At 39.8% G+C, this 8343-nt stretch overlaps 1 pseudogene; it reads right to left on the minus strand.

The window, feature by feature from the left end:
• Positions 1–4370: 4370 nt before the first annotated feature.
• LOC111958770 (plectin-like) overlaps positions 4371–8343 on the minus strand; it is a 93738-nt pseudogene continuing 89765 nt past the window's right edge.

Below are 8343 nucleotides of genomic sequence, written 5' to 3' on the forward strand. Positions count from 1 at the left end.
GTGTGATTTCAACAGATTTTTGTCAAATTAACAAATGATTGTCTTTTGTTGATTTTATATAACAACATTCCAACCTGGTTTAGCATGATCTATTCAATTATGGCATAATTCTYCTATTTGTATTCACTTGCGTCACTGTCAATGACATACGTTTATTTTYYAGGCTAACCGCAACGTCCACTATTGTGCCTAATCCTTATTGTGGCTAGCTTCACATAGAWMGGTCCGACCACCATTAATTAAATAACAACTGTTTTATAAATTAGGGTTATTTTAGATGATGACACCTAGCTATATAGTTAGCTAGCTAACGATAGCTACTGAAACAGYTTATGTAGTTTGCTATGTTTTTGGGGAAGAACATTGTTTGCATCATGAGCTAGCTAGCTTCTTTTTATGACCAGCACTGTAGGTGCGCAAGACAACTTTACCAGCATCATAGCATACGTATCGATGAATCGTTGTGATACATGAAATACAAGTGATAGTGTAATCAATGTGTAATAACTACGTAAAAAAAATGTATGAATGCGTTACATTATTATGTGACGTGCAGTCATATTCAAGTCCTGATTGGTCAACAAGCTTTTTGACATGTCAAATAGTGTTATGTGATGTGTATCTTTTTTGACATGCAAAAATAACCAAACGGCGTTCCATAGAAATCCTGGTTGAGAATGAAACAACTGAACAAATGAACAATGAAACAGCACAGCAAGTAAGTGAAATAAATATGTTTTGATTATGTTTTACTGGTAATGGGGACATACGTAAATACCAACAAAATAACTTTTTGGTCAGTGGTGTGTGTGTGTGTGTGTGCGTGCGTGTGCGTGTGTGTATAACATTTATTTAACTAGACAAGTCAGTTAAGAATAAATTCTTATTTACAATGAATGCCAAACCCGGACGATGCTGGGCCAATTGTGCACAGCCCTATTGGACGCCCAATCATGGCCGGGTGTGATACAGACTGGATTCGAACCAGGGACTGTAGTGATGCCTCTTGCCCTGAGCTGCAGTGCCTTAGACCGCTGCGTCCATGTGTGTGTGTTAACTATTTAACTGTACTAGAATGCTTAAAAGGCCGCAAACATTTTAAATATCGGTTATCGGTATCGGGGTTTTTTTGCAAGGAAAATATTGGATATCGGTATCTGCCAAAAATGTAATATCGGTGCATCACCCAGCATTTACCCATACCCAGAGCTTGGTTCCTTGGAWGTGGGTGTTGCKAATCCATACACACTCCCTCTTTCTTCCTGAAACAGACAGCAAAAATAAGCARACATCAGAGATTATTATTTTGTGTTTGCTTTCACTCAATATACAGTATAATACAATGAATTAGTGCAGCTGAATTGGTCGTGATCAGGACACTGAGTTTGCCCTCATCGATACATTAGTATAGTACTACCAAAGTTCAAATTCAGGTATTTCGTTTTACTGCTCTCTACTGGTAGGTCTGTTACAGCACTGTCTTCCCAAAGCACTGCCTCACCCCATTCTCGGATGTCTTACCTCCTCGTCACCCCTCTCTGGGAGGGGWGMGAGGGACAGGGTCAGTGAAGGGTAGTCAAGGCAGTCATTAGAGGTATTCTGGCAGGTAGACGGCACATCTCTCATATTGGCTGGATCTTCCATCAATGTCAAAGGCTAACATTAGCATAGAAAGAAACACACATAGACATATAGATAGACTAATAGAGCACAACTTCCACACCCTTCCACACAGACACACATATACTGTATATCTGAGTCTCTAATAACGTTCTCCAAGTCGCTGACAGAAAATGTATCCATGAAATGAAGTTGGTAGCTGAATCGTGAATGAGGGGATGAGGGTTCATTGTTTGCTTGTATTCCAAGACCTCTGATTCCAAGAGGACATGAGTTGAAATTACTTGTATGTCAAACTAATAGTGCCCTCATAATGGTGAAATTAAATAATGCAGACAGTAGTGCTTGTAGACAGCAAGTAGAGGGCATTAAAGACACTACTTCATTCACCTATAATGATTCTACTATGGTATACTGTAACAGTGGTGTAAAGTACTTACAGTGAGCACCATAATTCATTGGACAGTGACCATTTATTTTGGTTCTGTACTCTAGCACTTTGAGTTTGAAAGGATATAATGACAATGACGGTGAAGTGCAGACTGTCAGCTTCATTTGAGGGTATTTTCATACATATCGGATGAACCGTTTCTAAATTATAGAAGCTTTTGTACATAGCCCCCCCCCCATTTTCGGGCATCAAAAAACATTGGACAGTTTAACATAATGTAGAATAAAGTAATCATTGTTAATATTTGGTCGCATATCCTTTGCATGCAATGACTGCTTAAAGTCTGCGATGCAACGACATCACCAGACGCTGGGTATCTTCCCAGGTGATGCTCTGCCAGGCCTGTACTGCAGCCATCTTCAGTTCCTGCTTGTTTCGGGGACTTATTGCCTTCAGTCTCCTCTTCAACATGTAAAATGCATGTTCAATTGGATTCAGATCCGGTGATTGACTCGGCCAGTCAAGGATTTTCCACTTTTTGGCCATCAAAAACCCCTTCGTTGCTCTAGCAGTATGCCAAGCAGTATGCCACACTCCTGCTCTCCAATGAGTTTGGAGGCATTTGMTTTTATCCGAGTAGATAAAATATTTCTGTCGACTTCAGAATTCATTGTTCTTCTGTCTGCAGTCACATCATCGATGAAGACAAGTGAGCCTGTTCCACTGGCAGCCATACCGTCCCAAGCCATAACACCCCCTCCACCATGTTTCACGGATGAGGTGGTATGCTTTGGATCATGGGCATGTCTTTTATTTCTCCACACTTTCCTCTTTCCATCACTCTGGTACATGTTAATCTTTGTCTCATCTGTCCACAATACTTTTTTCCAGGACTCTTGGGGCTCTTTTAGGTGCTTTTTAGCAAACTGTAATCTCGCCTTTCTGTTCTTCAGGCTTATCAGTGGTTTGCATCTTGTAGTGCACCCTCTGTAGTCTTCTACGTATGGTAGACTTTGACACACCTGCATCCAGGAGAGTGTTTTTGATCTGTTGGGCTGTTGTCGTTTTTTTTCTTCTTCACCATAGAGAGTATTCTCCGGTCATCCACTACAGTGGTCTTCCTCAGTCTACCGGGTCTTTTGACATAATTGAGTTCACCGGTTCTATTTTTCTTGTTAATGATGAACCAAACTGTTGACTTGGGCTGCCCAGGGTTTTTGCAATGTTCCTGATAGATTGATTTTCATTTCTGAGCCTTATGACGGCCAGCTTCATTTGCATCGACACTGCTGTCTTCCTCATGTTGTCACACCCCAACAACAACCTCCAAAGGCAATAGCAAAGTCTAGAATCAATACTATTCATCAACATCTCTCCTGCATTCACTAACGACACAGATGAATACACCTGCCTAACGACACACATCTGTGAAGCCAATTCAACAAATACTTGTAGTACCTTAAAATGGGGGGACCATATACAAAAGGTGCTGCCATTTCTAAACGGTTCATCCGATATGTATGAAAATACCCTCAAATTAAAGCTGACAGTCTGCACTTCACCCTCATTGTATCCTTTCAAACWTAAAGTGCTACAGTACAGAACCAAAATAACAAAAAAATGGTCACTGTCCAATGAATTATGGTGCTCACTAAGTAAAATACTTTCAAGTAATACTTATGTCGTTTTTGGGGGTATCTGTACTTTACTATTTATATTTTAGACAACTTTTACTTCACTACAGAAAACAATGTACTTTTTACTCCATACATTTTCCCTGACACCCAAAAGTACTAGTTATATTTTGAATGCTTAGCAGGACAGGAAAATTGTCAAATTCACACTTAAGTATACATTAGCAATTACATTTACTTCTGATACTTAAGTACAGTATATTTAAAACTAAATACTTTGACTTTTACTCAAGTATTATTTTACTGGGTGACTTTCACCTTTGTCATTTCTTATTAAGGTATTTTTTACTTAAGTATGACAATTGTGTAATTTTTCCACCACTGTACAGAACAATGCTTTTAAGCTTAAGTATATGCATACCACAATAAAATGACTAAACTAAAGTATAWGGCCTACCACAAAATACWWTGGCTTAAACTGAAGTCATTTGAATCAATTGAGCAATTTTGCATGACAAAACATACAGTATATCAGATGCTGCTACCAATAAATTGGTTTATAGCCTTTAGTGTGAAAATCTATAATGCGCCTACAGGTACACACAATGTAATCTTATGTGTTATGCTGAAAATAGTGATATGTTCTGTATGCTGTACGGTCACTGTAGATAATTCCATTGTCAGAACGTGTGATTTACCTGGATATTGAAATGTAGTGGACAAGATTACCTTTTTAATAGCACATTTATTTACATTAAAGTGTTATCACCAAAACATACACCAGATTCCACTCACCATGCCACTCAACACAAAAAAAACTGTTAATGAGCAAAACCAACCYGTTAGTTTTGATGKAATATCTTGCAATATCTTGCATTCAACAAAWCACGTTTTGCAGAGCAGATTCATGTCCTAWTCTCTTCTTCTTACAATTCTTTTTTCCCCAAAATATATATTACCAAGTTAGTAAAACATGCAGAGCAAAAATGTATTATATAAGATATGAAAAATATGATGAAAAATMAAAACGAAGATTTACAGAAGTTAAACACTTCCTAGAAGCAGAACAGAAAAAAAACATACTTGGTATGGAAAACAAGAGCTACAAGACTGGTTGAAAAGCAACATATGACAAAGCTTCAAAATCATTTTTGCAAAGGAAATATGCAAAATGTAGGAAAATGTCTCGAAATGTATTCATCCTATAAAATATGTACATTCATTCAATGTATTGTAATATCAGATCATATATTGCAATGTCATCTCAGCAACTATTTACTTTGGTTTTGACTGATGTTACATGAATGTTGCTTACAGAAATMAAGATTACATTGAATTTCATCTTCATGGCGCTGACCATGTGAAAGCCCATAAACATAGTGATGTGTTACATGTAAGAGGTGTAATTCAAAATAGGGGGATTATGATCAATATTCAAGTAAGAATGTTGGACAAAAATTCATGGAGTTTGTTCCTAGTATGGTATCCCAGGGAGACTTCAGGGGTCACAAGCCTCAACTGTCTTCAAAAATMAGGGAGATGCAATGGGAGCAAGGTACTCAATGGCAGATCTAAAAACAAAACAAAAATAATGAAATTTGAGACAACAAAACCAACAACAGTAAAAAAAWATATATGAAAAAAAAGCTAAAATAATTGTAATGRAAACAAATAAATCAATTCCAAATGTATTTGATGATTTAATGCTTTATATGGTGGATGATGAATTTACCTGCATTTCTGGATGGTGAAGCTGTTGAATTGGGATATCGTCCCTGTTAAGAGACTCATCAGCCATGCCCGTCAGAGTATCTGCAAATCCCCATCGAATTCTGATGGAATGAGACATCTGTCAAAAAAGAGAATGAATCAGCTTAAAATACTGAMGTGAAAAAGGCATGATCATAATCATCCAACTAATAAAAAACTTTGATAGCGCTTTCTTCCAAACTAGAATTGAAATACTCGCGATAAAGAGGGAAGAGAAAAAACTGAATCAGAGGAGAGTAGAGAAGGTGTATGGCTGTGATGAAAGGGATAAAAGGAAAGTACATTACAAAACTACATTACTAAATTACTAAATCAGAAAACTGATTTCAACTTACAAGAACCAAAGCAACATCCAGGATGCAGATCTTTGCCTCTAATGTCAGAGGAAGCATGGTGAAGCCTGAAATCTTCTTAGGACAGTCTACCAGGAACACTTGACAAGAGGTAAATGGTGGGTATAGTAGTCCGTAATGATGGGTATAATAGTTCATAACTTTGGAGTGGGTGATGAAAGAATAAGGTGATGACTTGGTATATGGGCCTGTCCACTGAACAGAAAGGTCAATGTTGTCTGGGATGTAGGCAGGGAAGCAGTTCATTAAACTTTGAATYTTGCAGTCGTCTTCCACTGTTTATGTAGTGTTTTTTTATTCTGCTCTGCGACTATTTGTTTTATTTTGCCAGATAACTAATTTCACTTAAAAAAAAAAAAAAAAAATTAAACTCTGGGTCATACTCTATACAGACATTCACAAATATGAAGACATCTAAAGGCGTCACTGTAATATCTATGTTGGCATATTTCATAGGATATTGTCAAACAGATAAAAGAAAGAGGACAAAAATATTCTTAAGTTTAAAAAGAAAACTGGAAAAATATATCTGTTCGAAGTACATATATTCGTTTCGGAAAGCTTAAGTATACAAGTTGTGTTAACGCGAACTATAAAATCAATTGTGATCACTTTATATGAGGTAAAAACTAAATCCGATACTTTGCTCTTAAAATATAAATTGACTTACTAATCAATAAAAATTGCAATAAAATGGAACAAAACATTACATTGATCTAATAATTATAAGAAATGAAGGCTGGAGAGATAAGGCATTGTTTTGGACATSTATATGAGGAACTGCATTTAATTACTTCCAGCCATTTCCGAATGCGACCACATGAGCAGAATAAATTAATTATTTGTTTTTCAAACGTAAATTTCATTTTTCTATAAATTATGCGACTGTGGTATGCATTGGTATCATCATTGGGAAGGCTRGTTGTTCTTCTGAGCTGCATGGCCTGATCATTGCTAGAGCTGTAAGGGCTTGGGCTAGCTCATCCATGATGAGCCCATTATGAGGTCCTGCATCATATCGGCGGCCACCGTAACTGCTGGAGCTGGTGTAGGAGGAGGATGAGAAGTTCATACTGAAACCGGAACCTGTGGCATCAACGCTGCCTCTTCTGGATCCTGTTCTGGATCCAGTCCTGGACCCGGACCGGGAGCCAGCGGCAGACCCGGAATTGCTGGCATTGTATGGGCTGTACAGCCCTTTGCTTGACTGTGAGGAGGCCTCCAGCAGTCGCAGGCCAGATCCTTCCTCAACCATGCTTCTGTCCATGGCATCTTTGTAAGAGATTTTTAGTTTGGTTTTGGGACATGTCAGGTATTTGGAGTAAGCACTCACATCTCTCAGCTTCTGAGCAGTGCGAGCATCAATTGTGCCCTTTCTGATGGATTCGTCCAGTGAGACTCTGCCCTCAACATCAGGTTCAATCAGCCCCCCCGTAAGGTACTGGACTTCCAGAAAACGTTGCCCAGCTTCATAATACAGCCAGCCTTTCTTTAGAGCTTGGGAGGCAGACATTTTCACTTTGGTTCTTGGGTCCTCAAATCCATTGAAAGCTTTGTGAGCCAGGTTGATACGGTCCACCATCACCTTGTCCACAAGRCCTTTCTCGGTTGCCTCAGTAACAGCGAATCGTTCCCCAGTAGTTGGGTCGATTATGCCCCCTGTGCAGGCTTGTGCCTCAAGTAGTCTTTGGCCTGTGATATTGTCCACAAGGTTCCTGTGCATGGCCTCTGTGACTGACACCTTCTCCAAAGTGTCTGTATCCAGGATTCCAGCTACAGGGCCAGTCTCCTCTGTGGGGTCATTCCACATGATTGCAGGGGGTCTAATGGAGGGTATGGGGCTCATGGGATTGTATGATGATGAGGTGGAACCAGAGGTGGAACCAAAAGAGGATGARCGGGAGCGGAAYCCACCCATGTTTCCAGACAGCATGTCAGCAAACTCAGTGATMGACAGGTTTCCGGAGCGGTATGTACTAAGTGAAGTCTGGTCGATGAGGCCTCGTGCGAGGGCGTCATCAATGTCATACTGTCTTCCTGACCGTCTGTCGATGATCATTGACTTGACAACGCCATCAGAGGATGTCTGCGTGATCTCTTCCCACTCACACTCCTGCTCAGAAAGCTCTAGGTAGGTCTGATGGTCAATGAGCTGCTTTCTAWATGCCTCATAGACAGTCATCTCTTTGCCTGAKTCTGGGTCCACYATGACRACTCMGCGTTTGCGGACAGAGGATTTGGAGGAGGWCTMMCTCTCYCGCTTCTTCTCCTTCAGGAGCAGGAGSACAAGGCCAGTAGCTGGGTCAGTGATGCACCTCTCCATTAGCCCYAGGTAGGTCAGGTTCTCCTCAGTGTTGGGATCGAAGAAACCCTTGGTGTCATCTGATGGATCTGTGAGAATCTCATTCATRTCCTCGTCGAAGAGGCCACGGTTGTAGGCCACCTCCACTGGCAAGCGATGACTCTCCTCTGGGTCAATGATTCCGCCAGTGGCAATCTGAGCCTCAAGGAGACGTATTCCATGGTCTTTTAAGATGAGCCCCTTCTTCATGGCCTGGAACAGAGAGATTGTCTT

This window comes from Salvelinus sp. IW2-2015, linkage group LG35, assembly GCF_002910315.2.
Source record: "Salvelinus sp. IW2-2015 linkage group LG35, ASM291031v2, whole genome shotgun sequence".
NCBI lineage: Eukaryota > Metazoa > Chordata > Actinopteri > Salmoniformes > Salmonidae > Salvelinus > Salvelinus sp. IW2-2015.